Below are 23,448 nucleotides of genomic sequence, written 5' to 3'. Positions count from 1 at the left end.
GTATATTGGTCAGTGTATTAGTCAGTTAAACTGAAGTAACAAATAAATCCATTTCTTTCCATGGGATATAGCAAACATCACCTTCTTCCTACCATAACTCACCAGGGGTCAACTGGGACCATAGAAAATCATATGGCCATATCCTCCTTTAAAGGTGATGGAGAAATTTGATACCCAAATATTTGCTACAGAGCACAGCCTCAGCTCCTGCCAGACAGGGGGCTAGAAATGCCACATCAAGAACTGCAGTTAGGAGCGCCACAGTGAATTTACAATCAAGCCAAGTTCCCCAGAACTCTACTTATGAGTCTTTCATCTCCAAATGCCATTTCTGCCAGACCACAGGGATCCCAGGAATCAAACCATGCCGGATCACAGGGACATGTGACACTCACTCCTTCATAATTAGACTCATTGCTCCCCTACCCCCCACCCCGCACATCCCAGCAGCTGACTCAGAAGCCAAGATCTGAGGGTGCAGATGAATCCAGCCGGAAGCACAGGATAGCAGTGGAGGGGCACTCTGCCCGCCAAGTTACCTCTTCATAATCACTAGCCAGGGCCAGATGTTTTTCAGCAGACAGCCATACTGATGTGGTCCCTCCTTCATCTTGTGTCTGGTCCTCTTTGCCATCAGTAGTCTCCTCTCTGTGGCAGAGGTCCGGGGCCAAGCTGCACTAGCTGTGTTAGACGGTATGGTGATGCTGACAGGAGTCTGTAAATGCATCTATCTTACAGGTGGAAACAAAGATCAAGAACCACAACCTAAACATCTGTTTTTATATCCACAGATAAGTGTAGTCCTCACTCCTCATCAAGAGAACTATTTGCAACAAACAGAGACGGCCATAACAAAACACAACCACTCAAAGTGTAGTTGTGGAGCCCAGTCCCACCAGTATTATCTCCAATACGGCTCCTACTCTGACGTCTCAGGGATCACTGTGGGACAGGGGTTGAAAGACTGTAAAACCCAGAGGACTGGGGAGTTTGCTGTGAGGTTGTGCCTCCTAGGAGTGTCAGAAGGTGACTCATAAGGTCTCACCAACATAAGCCTCTAGCTCAACATGAGCTGAATAAGGATAAGACCAATGCACATTCCAATGTGGACGAGTAATGTCCATAAGGCCTCAACCCTAGACAAAGAACTACAGGCAGCTAAGGAATACTGAGATCAGGATGGTCAGCCCTGAAAACACACACACATATTACATACATGCTATATACATACATACATACATACATACATACATATTACATACATACTACATACGTATATACGTATGACATGTGTACATGCTACATACATACATGTAACATATAGACAATAAACAAAAAGAGATCGCATATTTTCAAAAATTAAGAAGAGGGGTAGATGAGAGAGATGAAGAGGGGGAAAGGGAAATGATGTATATCATAATCTCAAAAACTAAAAGAAATAATTTTAAAAGGAGTGAGCACTCAGCTCACAAAGTGGCAGAGTAAACTGAGAACCCAGGTCTTTCTTATGCCTGAACACAGTAGCTGGAGCTGGGGCATCCCTGTCACTAACACCAGAGCAAAGACCTTGAGTTCATGGCCCAACATCCTAGGTGCCCAAAACTTGTGCTTCCCAGGAACAAAGATGAGCAAATTATTCTTTGGTCCAAGAAGTCACCAAACCCAATGCAAATCTGTATCCAACATCAGCCAATATGACAAAAGAAACTAGTTTAAAGTGCCTACTATGCTTCAGAATGCCGACACATGCAGATTATGAATCCCTATACTGGCACACTTAAATCTGAGATAACACCCTCTAATCTTCCAAAGCATCGTAAATACGGTTTTGAGGGTGGCAAGCAAAGACATTATAGTTTTAATTTTTTAAATCTTTACTTTTAATGATGGTTCTTAAATGCTTTAGCCCCTCTTTTAGCCTACCACCCACCAGAGGTAGTGAAAAAGAAAGGATACAGGGAAACTGGACCTGTTTAGAAATGGTTCTTGTCTCAACATGTCAGTCTATCTCAGCTGACATTACTCTACCAATCACCTGAGTCCACAGAAGCACCAAAAAACTATAACACATCCCAAAAGCTTTTTGCTATGATTCTGTCTGAATCCTGACAAATAGAACTCAACTACACAATGTAAGACAGATGAATACACACATCTCATTAGTAAAAAATTCTTCACCACATGTCCATTCATGAGTTTGCTTTAACAGACCATCCTTTTACCTATGTCTACTTCAATGAAGCGTTTCTTCATGAGTCAACCTTAGCCTTTCACCTATGTCCACCTCAACAAAACATGTTTGCCTTAACAAAATGCCTGACACCTTAACCAACACAACTGACTTTCCAAAGAACCCTTAAGTTTCCACTTCAACAGTGTCTTATGAAATCATAGCTAGCTTCAAATTCCATATTTAGTTCAGGCTGACTTTGAACTTCTGATGCGCCTGCATCCACATTCCAAGTTCTGGGATTCCAAGTTGCACTACCACTTTTGGCAAGTTAAGTATATTGTGGATAAGAATTCTGGCTTCCTAGAGAATGAATGTCTTGCCCAGGACCACAGAGTTCATGAGAGGCTTAGCACACACAGAGGCTCTTTGCTATCTGTCTTTCTAGTTCCTATTCATAATGTGCTTGCTTTAGTATCTCAGAGACAAGCTGACCAAGCAATTCTGAAGACAGAACACACACACACACACACACACACACACACATACACACACACACATGCCTGTAAGCACACATATGCACACACATGCATGCACATAGTGCATTGTGCCTGAAAAACCAATTAGTTCTAGAACAAGGCAACATACCTACCCCCCACCCCCTGGCAGCAGTGAAGGAATAGAATGAAAATAGAGAAAAGAAGGAAGAAAAAAGGATGAAATGGAAGGAAAATGACAGAGGAAAAATAGGGAAGGGAACACGAAGAGGAAGAGGCAGAAAAACTATCCTCAGTCTCCTCGATGTCCCATTTCATAAAATCTTCACAGATGGCACCAAAAGACACAGCAGACCAAGGCTCTGAAAAGTCAAGGCTTCTACCCAAGGTCATGGTGTCAGTTATCTTCATGTGTTGCTGTGTTAGAATTGTCCAAAAGCAGCAAACAAGGAAAGAGGATTTATTCTGGTTCACGGTCTGAAGGGGAGACAGTCGCCACAGTGGAGAAGGCATGGAGGTAGAGACTCCATGCCATTAGGAGTATGAAATGGCTTGCTCGACTTTCCACCAATATAGAATCCGAGGTGAAAACAAGAGTCTGGCATAATCCACAATGCCTACCAATCCCACGCCTGGAGACCCACTTCCTCTAGAGCAGTCAGTCCTAAGTCTTAAGTGATCTGTGGCTCCTAAAACACTGCCACCAGCTGATATTCAGCTGTTCAATGACAGGAACCTGTGGGGTGCACTCTATAACCAAACCTAGGGAGCAGGTCAGTGTAAAAGTCAAGACCCAAATATACACTTGAACTCCAAGCCCACTTCCTAGGTCAGCTACTGCAAGTGAGACAAACAAGGTAGACTTGACATGAACCAGAGATCCTGAGGAAATGACACAGCTTTCTGCCTTTAGGAAAGCAGCAGGCATATGTGGCTTCCCTCCAAAGGGAATTTCTGTCCTACAGACTTACAAGATATCCTCTCTTCCATCTGTTTTCCGTGCCAGCTGTAAGCAGCACACACCAACACATACCATCTCTAGAAAACTGTTTCCTCTGGCATCAGGGTTGGACTAATACTACTGAAATTTGACCCTCCAGAGTCCCCAAGGAGCCATTATATAGTTATCCCCTTGTTTCTCAGCTCTATCTGCCTATCCTGCTCTGCCCACCTCATCCCCATGCCAAAACACATTCCTGATAACTCGTTTGACCAAGAATCCCTTTCCCAGGCTCTTATTTCTGCAGAAGCAGACCTGAGACACCCCATCTCTGCCTCTGCTCCCTTGAGGCCCCTCAACACAAGCATCTAACTTCCCTTACAGCCTCCAAGGGAGGAGAAATAGGGAGAAGGTAAAAGGATGGAGCCATGGGAATCCAGGCATCTGAGTGAAGGAGCCAACTCCACCAGGCCAGCGTGCCCAGTCACCCCCGTGTCCACCTGCCCTCGGCCCCATGCACTTTGAGTAATTAAGAACAGATGGCCCATCGCCTGTGCCAAGCCTCATTAACTCCTTAATGCTGCTCTTCTGGAGGCCGGATGGTTGGCTGGAAAAGCCAGCTTTGGAGGTCACCTGACTAAATGATGTCCCTCTCAGGCTGGCATCTGCCTTTGTTATTCACCAAAACTACCACTCATGACCAGATGGGCTGGAAAATGGGCATGGACAGGCCTTAGGAAGGGGGAGTATGCTGTGTGAAATGACTCAGGCCTTTGTGGCCTTGAATAAGTCAGTGAATGTGGGTGTCCCTTGTATCCCATCACAAATGGTTATAGTAATAATAACAATAAAAATAATTGTATATTGTATTAATGGTGATGATTATTTCTTTAATGATGATAGTAATTACTCTGGTGCTAATAGGAACACAGAACCCAACATATTGCAGGTGTTATTTTAATCAATCTTCATAACTGCCCTTTGAAATAGTATCTCTCAGGACCTTTGTATGTACTATTTCTGGGAAGAGGTGAACAAATCCAGTAGGAAACCATGGACAGACCAAGGCAAAGTCTAACTAGGTAAACCAATGGATTTAATGGGGTTGTTTGTAAAAGCATGAATTAGGCATTTCTTACAGAAACATAGATGATTCCAAGACAGCTGCACTAAAAGCCCACCACAGAACCATAGTGTGGGTGACACCCATGAAAGCTACACCCCTGGGACTCTCTTCATGGCTTGAAGGCAGCAACACAGGTCAGAGAGGCTCTTCAGAGCTACTCAGCTAAGGATCGCCTCAGCAGTCCCTACTGCTTCTATAGCCTTGTGCATCTAGTACATTTCAGGGACTTCCTGGGAATTCTCAGTTGTTTATTTCCTGAGTCTTGTCGTCTTCCCTTTAGAACTTCCTGAGTCATAAGGAACATCCACCTAGGAATGTTTTAATGGGGGAAGAAATAGATGTACAGCAGATCTTCACTTTACAGATGAGGAAAAAAAATGAGACTTAAAATGGTAACTTGTACTTTGAATATGAGTTGCCCCCACAAGCTCAAGCCTTGGAAAATTTGGTCTTAAGCTAATGGTGCTATTTGGGAAGATGATGAAAGCTTTGAGAAGTAGAGTCTAGTTGGTGGCTGTAGGTCACAGGAGATGAGCCTTGAAGATTATGACCCAGTTCTGCTTCCAGTCACATTTCTGCTTCCTGAACTTCTAAGATGTAAACAAATCACACTGAACATTCTCTCCTTCAGAAATCTTCCCACTTCAGAACCTCATCTTCCCCATCATGATGAGGTAAATCCCTCAAAAATAATTCAGACTAATATGCTCCGAGGTCGCACTTTCTTACTACTACCTCATATGTTAGAAGAGCACACAAGCCCCATGAGCCTTCTTTTATTAAGGCACAACCTTTGTTTGTGAGAGTCTTCCATCATTGATCAATTCCCTAAAGTCTTACTTTTAAATACTATTCTGTCTAGTTTACGTTTCAACATATATCATGCTATACCACCCACCCCACCTACCTTAGAAAAGCATTCAAATTTCAAAGGAAAAAAAGAAACTACAAAAGCATTCTTTAGTCTTTGACACACCAGATTTTTTTCCTTCCTCAAAGGATTAACCGACTCTATTTCCACGGACTGATTCATTTGGTTAAGTGCTTACCATCTAAATACTAGGACCCAAGTTCAATGCTTAGCACCCATACAAAAAGTTAGGTATGGTGGTCATGCTTTTAACCCTAGTGTTTGGCAGACAGACAGGAGGATGCCTGAAACTTACTAATGATGAACCAGCCTAAACTATTCACTGAGGTCCAAACAAAATGGATACCCTCTGGGAAACAGCATCCAAGGTTGACGTCTGACCTCCATATTCATGCATGTACACACACACACACACACACACACACACACACACACACACACACACACAGGAACCCAAGCACTCACAAACCCCATTTCTTAATCAATCTACTTTTTACCTGGAGTGTTTTGAGATCTAAAACTCCAAGACTTACACCTGAAACTTCCTGATTTATGCAAAGTTTCTTACCACCTTGAACAAGGAAAAGGTGACATGTGCTTATCTGTAGGTTTTGGACAAAGTTGACCAAAGAGAGACCTCTGAGTAGCAATTGTCCCTGGCCAGTAAAAGAACAAAAGAAACTCAGCCAGAATATCTCAATCAAGAATATAATGTATATTGACTAAGCTGCAAGTTATCCAGACACAAGGAAGGTGCTTAGTTTCATAGGTAAGCATGGAGCCAAAGGGAAGGGCTTCAAAAAACAAGCTTCTATTCTCCACGTACAATATTGGGCTACGAGAACTAGAGAAAGAATGGCATCTACTGGGACACAGATGTGAAAGAGAGCAGAGCAGTTCATTGTAGTATCTGCTTTTCACATTTTAAAAATGCTCAGCAGGAAAAAAAGTATTCTATTTCTTCTAAAGGATAAGGGTTGTCTGGGCATGTTCAGTGTGTGAACCTCTAATGTCAGTGCACTTTTCTGAATGTCTATTGCACTTCAATGGAGAAGTGTTTGTTTTTTAATCAAAGGCAAATGTTGCTAGGACGAAGCAGCAAGTGCTTGGGCTCTGCAGGGCTGCTGTTCTGATGTTCTTCTGATTATAAACACCTACCTTCATCCCAGAAAACTTACTCCTGAAGACAGGTGGATCCTGGGCTCACTGGTTATACTACCAATGAGGGTTAGTTATATTGTCAACTTGACCCAAGCTAGAATCATCTGAGAAGGGAGTCTAGATCTGGAAAGGGACTATCTAGGTTAGCTTGGCCTATAGCCATATCTGTGGGAGACTGTTTTGATTATTTTAACTGGAGCTGGAAGACCCAGCCCACTGTGAGCAGCTCCATTTTCTGGGCAAGGGCTGGTGGGTTACATAAGAGTGGAGAGAGTGGGCTGAGTATGCTCTCTGTTCTTCACTGTAAATGTCGTGTGACTGCTTGAAGTTTCTGCTGCCTTGACTTCCCCACAGGATGAACAACCTGGAATTGTAAGCAGAATAAACCCTTTTTTCTTCAAGTTGCTTTTGTTGGGTGTTTTATCACAAAGGCAGGAAAAGGAGCTGTGACACTGGTTAATTAATCCCCCATTGCCTCCTTGAACCTGTTTTCATTAACCTTCCCTTAGTCCCTATGTTCCAGCTACAGTTGACCACAGACATGTTGTTCCTCACACTCTGCACATCCATCAATCATCAATTATCCTCCTTTCAGAGCATGATGCCTCCTGCTGTCTGCATGGTTCCTTCCCATTCTCCTTCAAGACTTCATCAAATATCTCCTCCGTGAGATTTCCTTTGGCTACTGGAATCTACTCAAGATGCCCAGGTCCTAATCCCTGAGGTCTGTTCACATGCAGGCAGCCAAGCATGACCAAAAGCACCCTGAAAATGTGTTTGGCAGATAAAGAAACCATACTGAATCATCCCAGTTCAATAAGATCACATGGGTCCTCAAAGATGAGATGTGAAAGAAAGAATGAAAAGGAAGGAGACAGGAAAGGGAAGCTGAGATTGGAATATTCTGGGATGCTACCTCTGAACTAGAGATGAAAGGCCAACTAATCTCATAAATTCAAAAATACAGAGGGGATTCAGAAGGTAAAAAGACAGGAAACCAAGAATTAAGGGCCAGGGAGAGGGTTCAATTGAAAAGGGGATCAGGACAAACTTAGTCCAACCCCAAATTTCACATACAGAGCTGGGCATAGTGCCATGTGCTTGTGAATCCAGTACAGAGTGTTGGCAATGGGAAGGTCCCTGGAGATCACTGGATATCTGGCCTAGCAGACTCAGTGAGTTCTAGGCCAGGAAGAAACTCTGTCATGTCTGAGAAACAACAGCCAGGTTTGACTTCTAGTCTTGGAGTACACTTGTAGGCATGCTCATGCATGTTCCCGCATGTGCGTATGCACGCGCGCACGCGCACGCGCACACACACACACACACACACACGGGTAGGGAGCAGGAAGGGAAAGAGAGGGGAGGGAGGGAGGGAGGGAGGAGGAAGGGAGCTTGCAGATTGTCCCCTAAAATTCCCCCAAACAAACCCACAGTCCTGTTCATCCATTGCCCACTTTCAACCTCCACAAGCATGATATAACACATTCATGATTTTAATCCACTAAGTTGGTGGTCATTTATCTCAGCAAGCAAAGGAAATGCCTAAGCTACCTAACCTGAAACGTTATTCTCCACTATGTGCTCAGGCATGTACTTGCATTCAAACACAACCTTATCTTTCACCTTGATTTAGCCTCCACATGTCACCATCTGGCAATGAATAAATAAGAGAACCATGGCTGATGACCCCCCACGCACACACAGAAATGAATTCACACTGAAGTCCGTGATCTTTGTCTGTTTTGGCCACTGTTGTCTTCAGTGGCCATGCACCTAGACTCTGGCCTGTCGCTATTAGGGAACTAGTCATGCACAGAGTGACACTCACTTGTTTTATTGGTATTCATGTGAAATCACTCTCACCTCTCAACATTTAGCATTGGAGGACTGTTTCTTTTATCCCCTGCCCCATCATGTCACCCCTACCAAGGACATCCTGACAACCTGAAAGAACATCATAAACAAGAGTAAAGTCATCAAAGCATCATAGCTCTCTACATCCAACTCCCCCCCCGCCCCGTCTCAGTTAGCATCCTAACCAGTCAAGAGCCTCACATTTTATTTGATTGCAAATATGTCTAATCCCCAGTTCACTGAAGCAGCAAGAAGAAGAAGAAAAAAGTATATCCACTCAAGTCAGTAATTTACAAAGCAAATCCTCCCAGCAGAAGGATTCATCTTCAGGAAACAGTGGGATTCAATCAATTATATTTTTGTGGGAAAAGAAATGAAAGCTACCCGGCCCTCTCACTTCCAGTTGTATTGTTTGCCAACCTCAGGGAAGCGGTTTGAGGCCAAGGCCGATCATTTGGCTACAGGAGAGCAGTGGTGCATTTTTTTCCCTGAAGAAAGACTGCAGCAGGTTGGAAGCGAATACTGAGAATGAGTCCTTTAGGGAAAAGGTGTATGAAAAGCTAGCCAGATTCACCCAGCTTGCTAAATGAGCATTCTGGGAGTACAGGACAGTGTGTCACTTTGAAATTCGTACAAGTCAGATGAATGGTGCTGTCCCTGAGAGGGCATATGCAAGGACATATTTAAATTACATTCTTTTTTCATTTTATGTAGCTAGCTACAAAGAATTAGAGAATAGAAGTTAAATTGGATGGATGAAGGGGGTGCAGGGAAGTATATATAAAGGAAGTGCCCCTCCTTTGAATCTTCCCTATCACAGATCCTTCTCATGCTATGCTGTGAAAAATCTCTTTTTTGTTTATTTCATGATCAGTCTGCTGCTCCTTTCCATGTGTGCTTGCTATTGACTTTTACGTTCCTGGAAGCCATTATAATGCCAAATATATTATAGACAGTGAGTTAAATGCATGCCTAGATAAACAGATGCTTAAAGGCAAGAGAGAGAGGGAGCACCAATGGGTAGACAGGCTATGGATGAATGAGTAGATGGTAGGTATTGCAGGATATTTGATCACACTATGAATGCCAAGAATGTGTTATTTACTGGAAATACCTGTTTCTAGTTGCGTTGTAGTTTAGCACTTGGCACACCTTTAATCCCAAACAATGAAGGTAAAGTTAGTTTGTAGAAGGAAGCACCCATGTTTGAAAGTGATGTCTCATTGATTGGCAGACCAAGTGATGAATCAGAGAAAGATTTGAAAGAATAGCATATACCCATCTCTCATGCGGAGAGGAAAGAGAAGCTACTTAAGGGGCAGTGCAGAGAGGAAGGAGGCAGATTTACTGGGGGAGTTTACAGAGACAAGTTGAAGAGAACGAGCTAGACATTGGTGAAGACAGAATGAGATAGAGAAGGAAAAGGAGCCAGAAGACTAGACCAGATTGCTAGAGTTAGTTTGAGGCCACACAGGGCCATTCAATGAGAACCAGAGAGAAGCCAGACTGAATCAGTCAGCCTGGAGAGGAGCTTTGAATGAAAATAGATGAGTTGACCAGTCAGCCACAGTCCGGTCAAAAAGCATACTAGGCCTACATAAGAGGCTAGAAGCTTCCAGGACTATGCCTAGATTAGCAGAGAAACATAAGCCTTAGAGACAACAATTACTACAGAATAAAGTGCATTTACATGTAGGTGTATGTACATGTGGATGTATAAGTTGATGAAAGGAAGGAAGGAAAGGAGGGAAGGAGGGAGGGAGAGAGTGAGGGAGGGAGGGAGGGAGGGAGAGAGGGAGGGAGGGAGAGAGGGAGGGAGGAAGGGGGATGGATAATGACTGGACTGATAATGAATATATGGGTATATGGATTATTTTAAACTTACACCAGATGCTTGCATCTGATCATCTGATGATGATCCAGGACATTTATTTAACCTACTGTTTCTCAACCCGCCCAACCCTGCTAAGACTCTGACTCAACCTATGTCAAATGGAACCTGGGAGTATATTCCTGAACAATGTCCCAGGTTCCTCTGATTACCTATCAGGTTTGAGGACACATGCTCTAGCCATCTGCTTAATGTTCTTACCTTAATGTTGTGTTGATCCCCTGCCCTGGGAGAATCTTCACAGGTGAAGTCCTTCATTCTAACTGGGAAGCAAGTACTGATCACTTCGCTTTCCTCCTGAACATCACCCAGCCTTTCTAAGTGCAGTCCTATCTATGGCTCCTCCAGGAGCACTGAATGACACACCCTTTTGACTGCCACCTCATTTTTCTTTTCTTCTGCACACATTCTCTGAACCTTACAAATCAATTATTTGCACCCAAATTCTCGTCTTGATGTCTGCCTCTAAGAAAACTCACACTAGGCAATACTTCTGCTATTGTGTTCATAGGTGACTACGTTTTCGGAGGAGAACACAAAGGCAGAGAAAGGTTAAGTGACTTGCCCGGTGTCATGCAGCTGGGAAATGGTAAAGTCAATATTCAAACCCAGGCAGTGTGGCTCTTAGCATTATACATTTTTCTTTGTGATCAAGTTGTAGAAACCAAAGGGAGTTGTTGCCTTCTGCTGCAGAGGAGTAACCCCACACACTGAAGCACTCTCTATACTCAGCGGCTGAGTATGCACATGGTTTTGTGAATGACTGCTAAGACCATCCTCTATTCCATGCTCTCTAATGAACATGTCAGCCCTGCCCCCAGCACAGCCAGCTATGTTCCCTCGAGGATGTGAGTACAGAAGCCAGGCTAAAGGTATTATCATGCTACCAGGATTTCTGGTGTGCTTGTAAACCTAAAACCATAATTGCCAGAGAGAACCCATTTCCCACAAATCAAGACTCTCTGTATTGACAATTACCTCCGGTGTTGCATGGAATTTAATGCCCAAATAATGAAGTCAAAGAACAATGAGGGAGACTGAACATTTGAATATACTTGATTGATTCATTTCTCGATCCCGTGTAATAACCCACTTAGTTGGTGACGCTTAAGTTCAGCAGACTTAGAAAGAACATAACATGCCAGAGAGACAATGTTGCACAGATTAATAACTGGATGTGGGTACAGGCTGGTGCCCCCTAATAGCAGCACAAAAAATAGGTTATCGTCAAAAATCTAGACTTAATGTTCTGAAATGGGGATTCGTGCTTTTCCTTTATGTGTGTCCCTACTTATCACCACGGGCTAATGGGACATAAACCAGAAATCAGGAGCTAACCGTGCAATTCCAGGGGAGTGGACTTTTTAAATTTAATACCCTCTAAGATCATGATCTTTGCTTGAGATCTTTAATGTTTAAATTACAATGTGCGAATATTAAACACAGTTGATTGCGACTGAACTCTTTGAAAAAGCTAATTTATGAACCCAACAGCCTCGCACACATGCAGCATTTTAAGAAAGATTGTGGCCACACTTCATTTGTGCCAATTTCTTCGGTATAGCAATGAACACTCTTAAATGGTCTATCTGAACAAAGCAACCACGCACTGCATGTATTGAGCTGATGTGTGTGAGTCTGGCAGGGGGCTATGCGATTAAATGATAGTGACCCGACATTTAGAACAGTCTGGACAGGCGTTTGGCTTCTGTGAACATTCTCTTCAGTTTCTTTCGTGCTCTTCGGGTGAAGGACAAGGGTGACTCCATCTTGTAGTTTGAATCTGAACTGTCCTCAACAAGATCCTATGTTTAAATGCTTGGTCTCCAGATACTGGTGCTGTGTGGGAAAGTTGTGGAAACTTTGGAATGTGGAGCCTGACTGAAGTAGCTCACTGGTATACAGGCTTGAGGCTCTATACCCCAACTCTGCTTCCTCCCACTCATTCTCTCTTTCCCAACTTTGGATGCAACTGTACCCAAGTAGCCCCTTTCTCCTTCTACTATAGCTTCTGCACCTGCCACCATGTCCTTCTTGCCATACCATGATCCCTTTGAACTGCGAGTCAGAATAAACATTTCTTCTCTTAAATCGTCTCTTATTGGGTAGTTGGTCAGAGCAATAAAGAAGATAACCAGCACCTAGGAAAGGGTGATTTGGGTTGACAATAACAACGTGGGCTCCCCAGACAGAGTTCTCTTCCTACGATAATTTCATAAAGTCTCCTGGGGAAAGTGTTTCCCCCTAAATAAATCTAGCATCAGCATGAGACTTGTACTATGCCTGCCCTTCTCTTTGTAGTGAGGTTCCCTATTGTTCGCCATGTTTTCCATCAAATGTTTTCCACATTTGCCCATGAGAACTGCCTCAAGACTTTCCCAGGGGTCTGACCACATCCTACAAGGACATGTCACTAAAATTGTGGGAACAAAAAGGAGATATTTTTTGTGAGCTGCAGTTCATTCCATTCTCCAGAAACCCTGATCCACCCACAGTAGGTTCTTCCTTTATTCTCTAGCATCATATTTTAATGTTATCAAAATGTATCCATGATGTTAGCTTAGCAAAACTGAAACTTAAAAGTTAAAACCTGAGTCAGGCTCAATACGAGATAAAAATATAATAAATATATAAATAAATAAATATAATGTAGTATCTCAAGATCTTTGTGAAATTTGTTCAACTTTATTCTTAGTTCTCTGGAAACCAAGACATATAGGGAAATATGCCCTCGTTTTATGCATGATCTGGGAAAAGTGGATATTTCCTGACTCAAAGAAAGTATGATGTCATAATTTCTCTAGAACAGAAAGACTACCTAGACACACATGTGCACACACACATGCACACATCTCATGGGCAGATCCCTGATAGAAACAGTGTTTTCATTCAATGTGGCAATCAATTCTCCCACTGGAAGGAAACTTTGACACACCACTTTCTCCAGGAGAAGAGCAAAAGAAGAGAGCTCAGCAAGTTAAGTACTGGATCTATTCAGCCTCCAGATACACCTCTGACTATGCTATAAATAAGAACCTGTATTTAAGTCTAAAGGCTTTAACACATGGTTCAAAAGGTTCTACACTAGATAAGATGAGCACTGCTCAACATGGAGACCAATGTTTGAGTCCCTGGCTATGATTCCTGCTCTATGGAAAGGCATGAGCTGCTCTAGGGAAAATATAAGGAAGAGATTATACAAGGATCTAGATAATGTGTTCCTAAAATCCCAATGGTCAAGCTCAAAACCAGCCAGTATGGTCCAGGAGCTTCAACCTGACCTCCAAATCCAACTTCTTTCAGAAAGGTTAGTCTGTTTCAAAAGATATCTAAGATACCAGTAAGAGAGCCAACTAAGTCACACAACTCCAGTAGCAGTCAGCTCAGTGCTGTAGTTTGAAAAGAAAATGCCCCCCACATGCTCACACGTTTCAATACTTGGACTGCAGTTGGAGGTGTTCTTTGGGGGGTTTGCAGAATAATTGGGGCCATACCTCAGCAAGCCAGATGTGGCTTATGAAGATGATATCTATTTTCACTTCCAGCCTGAGCTTTCTGCTTCTACTGTGTCACCAGTGGCTTCATGCATGCTCCGACCACCAAGCCAAAAGCCTTTCCCTCCAACATGTCTTCTCCACTACCATTGACTGCACCATCTAACCTGCAAGCTAAAATAAACCTGCCCTCCCCTAAGTTGTTTCTACCAGACACTCTGTCATAAGGAGGAGAAAATTAGTGCTCAGAGTGATGTCCATCCCAGAGGTACACATTTCCAGTCCTCCATCCTGGCACAATAATGGCAGAATACAGAGTTGAGATATAGGGACAGTTTCTAATGCCTCTGGTTCACTTCAACAAAAATACTCTTTTTCCTTTTTAAAGTGCTCTGTCTTGAGGAGCATGATTTAAAGAGCCATTCAGTCGAGCTCAAGAGCATAGAAACAAGCTGTAAATCCTGAAAGCCACAGAGAAATCTTTTGGTTGCATGGCTTAAAGGATAACTGGGGTGGTAGAGGCTTAAAGAGGAATGCCAGGGTCTGGTCCTTCTGCATGAAAAGAAAGGAGGAGGGCAGTCCAGAGAACCATGGCCCAGAGTTTGCCCTTTTGAAATATTGTCTTGTGAACTGAAAAATCCAACTGAAAATACCAAAAGGTGCACGGGCTATGTTTTCTAAAGACACAAAGGCAGAGATCATTGTTTCTATCTATGTGCCTGTGTTTCCTTCCAATGACCAAAGTGATGATGACTTCCAAGGATCAATAGCACTGGGCCAGCCACTCCAGAAACAGTGATCAAATAATGACCATGCTGATTGGACAAGGTGCCAACCAATGGGTGATACGATGGGTTTGAATCCTTCCATTCCTATTTTTATTGTTAGCCTGGGACTAGGAACATTTACATTCTCAACTCCTGAGGTGAGCAGGAGAGATTTGATCATTATGTTCATGTGTGGGTGTGTGTGTTTCAGAAAAGCTAACCCAGGCACGACTAGGTCAGCCCCAGCAGGAACTAATTCCTCCATCTGTTCCCAGAGTTTGGTCCCGACCTCTGCTATGATGGTCAACATCTGGAATGAACAAATAATAATTTCGACAAGGCCTCCAGGGCCTCACCTATTTACATATAAATAGTTCTGACCAGAGCCAGCCACAAGCAATGGTTAATTTAATTTACTATCCCTTGACAAAAGAATACTCATTGGTTTCCAGCACTTTCAACCTTGGTAGATAGACCCTTGGGAAATAAAAATTAGATTGAGAGAAAATTACCAGTGGTGGAGAACAGTATAAAAGTGACAGCAGCATATATAACCCTCCTGCAGGGGTGGGCCGAGTGGTATGTTGTTGTTTGCTGGCTCCAAAGTTCAACATTTCCTGGATGATTTACACGCCTGCTGTCGTCTCAGCCCCTGGAGTCATTCTGGCCACTTCAGGCAAGGCTCTCCCACAGTGCACATCCTGTTACCCTCACAGATGGGATGCGTTAGCAGGCTAAGCAGTGAGAAATGTTTGACCAAAAAGCTATGAGAAAATGGGTCTCTACGAATAATAGTTTAAAGAATTGCCAGGAAAACTGAGACTGGAAGATTAGAGAAGAAAGACACAGCCTGTGACTTCTCAGTAGTTGCACTGTGTGTGTGTGTGTGTGTGTGTGTGTGTGTGTGTGTGTGTGTGTGTGTGTATCAATACATGTACATGTATGTGTGACAGCATGTCTATGTGTGTCTATAGGTATACATGTATGTGTGTGAGCATGTGTTCCTATGTCTATGTGTATATATAGGTGTGTGTGTATGTGTGTGTGTATGCATATGTTCATATGTCTGTATGTGTCTATAGATGCATATGTATGCATTTGTGTTGTGTGTGGAGGGGTACATCTATAATAAAGCAGATAAATACCTGAAGCAGTCTCCCATCCCCCAAGTTCTTTGTAGAGTTCTGGCATTATTCCATGTGAATGCCCAGATTTGCAAGGAGGCAACAGTTGCTTCATTGCTCCATGTAGACAGTCGGACACACACACACACACACACACACACACACACACACACACACCATAACCCCATACAGTCACCTCTCTGTTAGCTTTGGGTACCTTCCTTTACTCACAAATGTTTTCCCCCTCATTTCTGTCCTGCCATGTGCCCTATAAAACTCAGCTCAAGCACCACAGACCCCTCTTGGAGTCTATCTTTGGTGACTTCTGGGTCACAGTCATTTGCACCTGTAGTGCAACTGCCATGACCATGCAAGGGACAGGGTTATAGTATGACTGCTCTGACCACAACCCTCAGGGTTGAGAACAGGTATCAGAAGCAAGATACATAGGGAACTCCCAACTTGACATTTCTAGCAGGCTTAGGCTGCAGACCAGAGTTTTCCTTTGGTGTATATGCCATAAATGTGCCCCTAATTTTACATGCTTGATAATTAAATTATATTACATATACATACATACAAACTATTAAGGCATGGGTCACATCTACCATTTTATTCTGGATCTTCAGTATCTAATATACCGCCTAACACATAGGTAGTGCCCAATAAATATCTATGGGAAGTAAATAATTAATTCAGTAATTCCTTAATGAATGGAACTCTAAAATTCATTTGCATTTGTCTGCCTAGTACAATGAAAAAGGGATATTCATAGGTGCTAAAAAGCACCAAAGGGGGGAGAAATTTCCATGCAAATATGGGTTGGTCTGATTCTAAGACTCACTGCTCTTGAGTATCTCTTCCCCAGGGGAACCTAAAACCTGTTACACACCACAAGTCAGCAGACCTAAATGATGTTGCAAGGAGGCAACAGTTGCTTCATTGCTCCATGTAGACAGTCAGACACACACACACACACACACACACACACACACACACACACACACACACACACACACACCATAACCCCATACAGTCACCTCTCTGTTAGCTTTGGGTACCAAAGTGTCTGTATCCACCACTATTTTCATGTCACCTGTCATGGGCTACAGTCAGGGGCTGCATTTCTTCCTGGCCTGATAATTCCTGGAGAGAGGCCATCTTTGGGAGATAAGTTGACTACAGCAGGAATTGGGGGCCCTCAAAATCACACGCAACTCACAACAGAACCCAATATAAATGTAGTTACAGTGAACTGAATGCTTTCACTTTCACAAAGATTACTGCAAGTGGAATGTGAAAATTAAAGTTGGACAGGGACTTCTGTGCTGGTATAGGAGGGATGAGGGGAAGAGGGGGATACAGTATTAAGAGACAGGAAACGTTCCACCCCTGTGTTTCTTCTATGGCATCTTAAACTCCACTTTGCTCTTTGTTTCTCTTGTGTGAGCAGACTTCTAATTTTTATTCTCTGGTAATTTCTCACATTTGAATACAATGTGTTTAGATCATATCCACCCCTTGCTTACACTACAATTCCTCCCAGACCCATGACCCCCCTTGTAGGTAACTATGACAATGCTCCAGGAGCAGGGTGAATGGTCAGTTGACGTGCAGATATTAAAGGGATGGGAAGATAGCTCCTACCTAGCTGAGCTGGTGGGCTGAATGAAACTGTCCGTCAGAGACTGAGCTGGCTTCAAATCCATCCGATACAGTTCTCCTCCTCCTTCACATTAGAAATGTAGATGGCCCACTTAGCAGGGTGTTACAAGGAAAGAGAAATTAAGGGTGAATTTATAATGATACACAGCACCATAATATTTATTGTCATCTAATGCTTGCCAAGCACTTTTCATGGTCTGTGCCTCTATCTCCATGGTCTCACAAAGCTCACGCTGCCCTCAAGCTTGCCTGATAGACTAACAGACTGATCCTCCTGTTTCAACACCCCCCCACTGCTAAGATTATGGATGTATACCAACACACCACCTATTATCTCATTTAAATATCTCAGAATCTCTATGAAGTAGCTAGTGTTCTTTCTATTTTGTAGATGAAGAATGAGGAAACTAAGTGTCCTTGAGATACATTAACCTGATATATAACCTGGATTTGAACCTCTGACTTCCTACCAGGATACACTGTCTCCTAAAAATACCAGGCAAGTTGCTAAAGAAGAAAAGGAACAAACATATTTTGCCAGACGTGGGATGGGAGTGGAGGTGGCATAACTAATTCAAGCAAGGACTGTTGTCAGTAACTCTTGCCATGCATTCCTCTGTAGCTAGCTACATGTCTACCAGGGACTCAGAACTTTCAAGACTTATTTTGGGCAAACTACAGAGAAAGTCAGATAACACTAACAGGGAATGTAAACTTTGGAGTCAGGCAAATCTGGGTTTGAATCATGACTTCAATTCCTATGTAGCAAAGTTCAACTTTAAATTTCCCTTTAACAATAATAATCATAAATATAAATTTAATGATTAGTCAAAAATTGAGCAGTTCTTCTGAATCAGAAAACAACTGTCTCTTGAGAAAAATATCCTCTGATCTCTTTCTCTGTGTTCACAGGCCTATCAAAACTCAAGAACTCTGTCCTGTGACTTCCCTAATTCCTAAAAGGAAATGAAGAAGCTCTGGCTTGTGTGAAGTACATATTACTCTAATGAGTGAGATAAGAGTGACCTTGGTGATTGCTTTGTGACTCTGGGCAAACTATGTCACCCCACTGAGACTTGGGCTCTGTCATCAATGAAAATGAGGATGAGCATATGAAACAGTAGATACATGCCTTCATTTGTAGATGAAGGGAGAGTATGCATGCAAAATGTGAATACCATGCCCAGCACGAGGTTGGTATATGAAGATGATGATGATAGAGATGACACTCATGTGAACTGAGGACAAGACCATGGACTGCAGTGATGGCTCAACTGGTAGAGTGTTTGCCATAGGAGCATGAGGACCTGAATCCACATAAAAATATAGTTACAGTGGCATGTTTTCAATTTCAGGGTAAAGGTGTAGAAAGAGTCTGATTCCTGGAGCTCAGTGGCCAGTCTAGTCTCATTCACAAAGCCAGGTAAAGTGAGAGACCCTGTCTCAGTAAACAAGGTGATGTTATCTTATATAGCCCCTCGGGTTGACCTCTGATCTCCATAAGCATGTATGTACATGGGTACACTCAGAAAGAAATCAAGACCTTGATGAAGCTGGAATGTGTTGATGGTGGGTGGCTGAGGTAGAGATGATGATGGTGGTGGTGGTAGTGGAGGTGGTGGTGATGGCAGTGAAGAAGGTGGTGATTGTGGTAGTGGTGGTGATAATGGTGATAATGATCTGGTAGTGGTAGTGGTAATGGTGGTGGTGATGATGATGGTAATGAGATGGTGGTGGTGGTGGTGGTAGTGGTGGTGATAGTGGTGGTGGTAGTGGTGGTGATGGTGGTGGTGGTAATAGTGGCGGTGGTAGTGGTGGTGGTAGTAGTGGTGGTGGTGGTGGTGGTGTGGTGAAATGGTGGTGATAGGAAAGGCCATGAGAATAGCGCAATAAGACTATTACAAACAATGATCACAATGTGATGCTCTTGATAGTGATGCCATTGATGTGGTTAAACAAAGCAAAGAAAGAAAACCCAAAAGTAAAGGAGGAAAGGGACAGGAACCTAGATTAAAGAAGACAGGAAAGGATCACAACAAAGCATTAATTATAACTTACTGGTAGCAGATTTACCTACTTAAATCTAAAGAGTTCTTTATCTAGAACATACATCCTTCTCATGATTAGGAATACAACACCTATTATACTCTTGACTTGAGCCTCTGGGCCCCACCAATCTTCACTCATCACTTGGCTCCAAGGATGAGGAAAGAACTATATTCTTTGACTGTGGGAGAATATTTCATCATGATCCTCATAATCATGTGTCTCCTGTGTTATTAACTGACATGAAGACCAACAAAATACAGGATTCTTGTGACTCTACACTTTTTCCTTATTTTCTCCATTTATTTGTTTGTTTGTTTGTTTACTTTACATCCCCATTGCAGGCTTTCCTCTCCTCCCAGACCCACCTCACACAACCCCTCTCCCCCAACTCCCTTCTGCTTCTCTTCTGAGAAGGAGGAATCCACCCTGGGTACCAACCTGCCCTGGCACATCTAGTCACTTCAGGGCTAGGCACAACCTCTCTCACTGAAGCCAGATAAGGCAGTCCAGTTATGGGAACAGGATCCACAGGCATGCAACAGAGTCAAGGACAGCCCCTGCTCCAGTTGTTGGGGAACCCACATGAGGACGAAGCTGCACATCTGCTACATATGTGGGGGTGGGGTGTCTAGATCCAGTCCTGTATGCTGTGTGGTTGGTGGTTTAGTCCCTGAGAGCCCCCAAGGGTCCAGGTTGGTTGAGTCTATTGGTTTTCCTGTGGCCTCTTTATCCCCCCCAGGTCCCTCAATCCTTCCACAACTCTTTCACAAGACCCCTCAAGCTCATCTAATGTTTGATTGTGGGTCTCTGCATCTGTCTAGGTCAACTGCTAGGTGGAGCCTTTCAGAGGACAATTAGGCTAGGCTCCTGTGGCCCTACATTTCAAAGGGACTGTGGCCAGCTCTGGAAAGATGTTGCCAACTCCATTTCTCGGTGCCATCATTCATGAAATGAAAAGGGAGCTTCTTTGAGAGTTCAGAGTACGTCATGCAGATGATTAGGTTCATGTACACAAATGTGCTAAGATCTCTTAAGCAGCAAGTGTGAGTATCTTAATTTCTGGATAATTATGAAGTGCAGAATCACTCTACCAGGTAAAAGATGATTCTTTTAGGAAGTTGTTTAATCTCGCTGCATCTCTACATGATGAAATAATAAGCTCATATAGTAGTACCAATTTTATAAGATAATAATAAACCTCAATGGAGAGACTCCATCTAAAGAGATTGATATAGCATCTTTTTCTGAGGACTGGGGAAGTAAGTGGTAAAGAGCATGCTTAACCACACACACCCTAGGCACAGTCCTCAGCACAATATCTTCTAGTGTCTTTCAGTAACAGTTGATATTACCGTGCAAAAAAATATAACATTTTTAAATATATCAAGATATAGATGTGACTATGGGCCACACTGAAATAAACTGTGAACAGCTCTAAAGATGTGGTCCAACTATTTTAGTGTGTTTGGTATAATAAGCCTTTCATCACCTGTCTCCTGCTGACTTTCTGCATAGACAAGACCTTCCTAAACCTCTTTCCTTCCTTCTGGTTGTCATATTCTTTCTCTGCTTGCATTCGTCATTAGATTTTGATCCTCCTAAAACACTCAGCCCTCGGGCCAGGGGAGCTGAGGATAGAGTCCTTCAGCACTCCTCTATCACAGCCCAGTTGGGTGATGTCCTGGCATTTAATCTGTTTCTCTACTACTTGTGCCTGAGGCAGACAGAGGACAGCTCACCCCTCCATCTTTATTGCAGGTTGCAGGTATTAAACGCGGTCTCCTGGCTCGTACACGAGGTTCCCTGAGCCATCTCATTGGCTTAAGCCTAGACCTCTTGAGAGATTATTGCTATGACTAGAGGTTAAGGTTAGGAACAAGATTCATACTAATATTAGGTTAGAACCTATTAGAATTCATATTAGAAAAAAAGCTGGGGGTGTGTTTGGGGTCCTGGGAACAGGCAAATGAGCCATGGGGTAAGCTAAGATGCTAAGACACAGGCACCCTTACATAAAGACCATAGTTTATCTACTCTTTAAAATTAAACTTCACTTGAAATAATAACAAAAAAATATTCTGCATGTGGTTCATAATGCAACTGTGTAAATCACTGTTAGGAAACTCCAGAGTCATCTGTCAGATTGAAGGATGGAGACCACAGCCCAGACCTAGGAACTTGACAGCCTCACAAATTAAAGCATTTCAACTCACAGACGTGCTGCCCACGAAGCTAAAACCACTCCATACATAGAATAGAGGGAGGTGACCACTGTGGGTCCTCAGAAAATAAATGATCTGTGCACACGTCCCTACTGACCTGCAGGAACTAGACAGTGTGGCCAGGAGTACAACAATAGCACACTGACCTCATCAAGTATTTCAGAATGACTGTGGTCTTAGCCAATTCAAAATTCCAGACTGGAGGCCTGGACATGAGAGGTTAGAGAAGATACATGGTATGGGGACTAGGGAAATCACTTCATTGTGAGAGCAAGAAAACCTGACTTCAGATCCTCAGCACCCACCCAGGCATAGCAATATCACATGTTATCTCAACACTGGGGTTCCAGAGACAGGAGAATCCCTATGGCTTTGTGTATAGCATATACAGCTGATTTAGTGAGCTCTAGACTCACTCAGAGAAAGACCTGCCCTAAAAAAGAAAGAAAGAAAGAAAGAAAGAAAGAAAGAAAGAAAGAAAGAAAGAAAGAGAGAGAGAGAGAGAAAGAAAGAAAAGTCTGGTAGAAGGCAATTGAGAAAGGCATATAACATTTACTTGTAGAGTGTGCATACACATGCACAGACACACACAAACATGTACACAATCAGGAACCCAGGGGTGGGAAAGGTGGGGCAGTGGTTAGCAGTGCTCACTGTTCTTTCCGCGGACCTGGATTCTGTTCCTAGCATCCATATGGTGGATCTCAACCACCCGTAACTCCAGTTCTAGGGGATCTGATGCTCTTTTCTGTCCCACAGTGCACATGGCACATAGAAACCAAGACAGACAGAGCACATATATTTTAATTTAAAAAAATTAAATGAATCCAAGGATGGTTAGTTACTAATAACTCGTTAGACATGTTAATCTTTGGAAAACTTTGAGACTTGGGATCTGACTCCTTGTGAACTCAGATATTAGCTCAACGTTATATAAAGGACTAGATCAAACTTCCACTTTAAACTTTTCAAACTACATACAGTCTCTGTCACAGTCACTAGACAAAAGCATCCGCAAGCAATTCATTTATGAAAATTGTGGCTATGTTCCAATAAAGCATTTTTTAAAAATTTAAACTAGAGAACAAGATGGCTTTGAACCCTGGACATCATTCATTGACTCATGTAACCGAGGATTTGAGGGCACATTTTGGAACTTGGCATAAGAGGCTTGTTCTGGAAATGAAATTACTACAGGACTATAATATTAGATCAGGATTATAACATTATTTTTGAAGCCATGGATCCTTTTTTCTCATTGCTGCTGCTGCTCCTACTTAAGTAGAATGAACCACTTCTACCCATTGCAAACAAACAAAATAAATACTGATCGTTAGACAACAGGCTGCTGGGAACAGGAACAGACTTGGATCTTCTCCCAACTGTTTTGATTCCCATTCAAGTGCTCTTTGATAACATGTACCACACAGAAAAGAACACCCTATCTGAATCATCTTTTGTTCTGACCCAAGCCCCACACAGCTCTGGTTAACCTTGATTTTGATTCAAGAACCCCTATTTCTTAGACCATCACCCTCAGGGCCAGATGCATCCGAGAGACTGCCTACGGATATGGAAAGCTGACAGCATCACCCTCAGGGCCAGATGTGGTCC

Source organism: Rattus norvegicus, chromosome 1 (assembly GCF_021556685.1).
Source record: "Rattus norvegicus strain SHRSP/BbbUtx chromosome 1, alternate assembly SHRSP_T2T, whole genome shotgun sequence".
Lineage (NCBI taxonomy): Eukaryota > Metazoa > Chordata > Mammalia > Rodentia > Muridae > Rattus > Rattus norvegicus.
The sequence above is the reverse complement of the archived record's forward strand: the minus strand, read 5'-3'. Positions refer to the sequence as shown.